The sequence below is a fragment of the Ipomoea nil genome, unplaced genomic scaffold (genome assembly GCF_001879475.1).
Source record: "Ipomoea nil cultivar Tokyo-kokei standard unplaced genomic scaffold, Asagao_1.1 scaffold3195, whole genome shotgun sequence".
Classification (NCBI taxonomy): Eukaryota; Viridiplantae; Streptophyta; class Magnoliopsida; order Solanales; family Convolvulaceae; genus Ipomoea; species Ipomoea nil.
The window spans coordinates 3509583-3511816 of NW_017619623.1; positions in this window are offsets into that span (position 1 = coordinate 3509583).

Genomic DNA, 2234 nt, shown 5'->3' on the forward strand with positions numbered 1-2234 from the left:
GCTTCGTCAATTTCTTTTGGCTCCAGTTGTGATAGAAAGCATGAGAACATTGCATCTTGTTGTTGGTTCCTAGTAGATGATCGCGTCTTTACTCCGTCACTTGGATTTCCAATGACTAAGTCATGTGTGTGACTTCTTAGCCATTTTCGATTTGGTTGGAAACTTGTTGGATTCTCAGAGTTTCCTTCTTGTTGGAATACTTGTTGTGATTCCACTTGTTGTGAATTGTTGACGGGTGCATCTTCGGGTTCATCTACTGGAGTTCCTTCTTCTTGAATTCTGGGTGCAATTTCGATTGTAGGTGTGCGTGATATTTCGGGTGTCACATAGGATATTGCCTCAATTTGGTGAATACCCATATCACTTGATTCTTCTACTTCCTGCAACACATTATCTTCCAACATATCGTTAGAAATAATTAAATCACGATTACCTTTACTATTTTTGCCATTTTTGTCGTGATTTTCATCAAACACAACGTGAATCGATTCTTCTACCACCATGGTTGATTTGTTGAATATTCTATACGCCTTGCTGGTGGATGAATATCCTAAGAATGTTTCTTCGTTTGCCCGCTCGTCAAAAGTCTTTAATTGGGACTTTCCATTAACAAGTACAAAACATTTACAACCAAATGTATGAAAGTAGGTGAGATTGGGTTTTCTCCCTTTCCATAATTCATATGGTGTTTTGTTATAAGACTTGTGGATTAGACTTCGATTTTTAGTATAGCACGCCGTATTGATTGCTTCTGCCCAAAATCTCTTTGGTAGTCCGGCGGCTGATATCATGACTCGTGCGGCTTCCTTCAGTGTTCGATTTCTTCTTTCAGCTACACCATTTTGTTGCGGCGTTCGTGCGGCAGATAATTGATGTAAAATTCCTTGTGAATTGCAGTACGATTGAATTACTCTGTTCACGAACTCTGTTCCTCGATCAGTTCGAATTGTTGCAATCTTCATATCTTTTTCGACTTGTAGCAGCTTTAATAGCTCTGTCAACTTTGATAAGACTTCATCCTTTTTCTTGATGAATATTGTCCATGTGTACCTAGAAAAATCATCAACAACAACCAAAGTATATTTCTTACCACTTATACTTACTGGGTCTACTAGACCAAATAAATCCATGTGCAGTAGACTTAAGGGTCTTGATGTTGACTCTTGAGCTTTGGATTTGAATGATGCTCTGATTTGTTTTCCTTTTTGGCATGCGTCACATACTTGATCTTTCTTGAACACAATATTGGGTAGTCCTTCGACTAACTTCTTTTTGGCAAGCTTGTTGATTGTTTTGAAATTCAAATGATTTAGCCTTCTGTGCCATTCCCAACTAGCTTCATTCGAATTATTTGCCATCAAGCATACAGAATCTTTTGTTGTACTCCAATCTACAACATACATGTTTTTCTTTCTTGATCCGGCTAGTACGACTTCTTTCGTGGATTCGTCTTTGACTTGACATTTGCCCTTGTAGAATTCTACGAGATATCCTTTGTCGCAAAATTGGCTTGTACTAAACAAATTGAATTTTAATCCTTCGACAAATGAAACATCTTAAATTCGTAGACCATTTTTCACAATTGCGCCGGTTCCTTTTGTCATTCCATATCGATCGTTTCCACCGAAAACTACTTTTGGTCCTTCGATACTTTTGAACTCAACTAGACTAGCTTTATTGCCGGTCATATGTCGAGAGCAACCGCTATCGAAATACCAAACTTCCTGCAAAAAAGATTAATTTCTTTTAGGTACCCATACTTGTTTGGGTCCTTTTGTGTTAGTAATTTTTGGCATCCAAATCCACCTAGATCCCACTGATCCAAGAGTAGGTGATTTGTAACCATTAAAAACTTTATAATCATAACGCACTTTCGAATAATGATTCGGTGCGGGTTGGGAAGCTGATAGTTGCTTGATTCTATGAAATAGAGCAAATCTGGACTTGGTCCATGGTTTGATTTCAAGCGACCAATCTTCTTCTGAGGGATATAATCTCCCAGCCCCAATTCTCGGAATTCTTCCCATATTCCTATGAGGTTTTGTTGCACTAGACTCGTTGGTTCTCCTTTGAGATATAAATTTTTGCCTTTTAAAATTTTGTTGTCTTGCCAAGATATCATTGTGTTGATTCGGCCTTGCAACAATTTTCTGGGCATTAATTTTGTTTCCAACTCCTTGTCTCATTGTGCTATGTTGACTTTTCACAAATTTTACCACTGGAACTTTATTAAT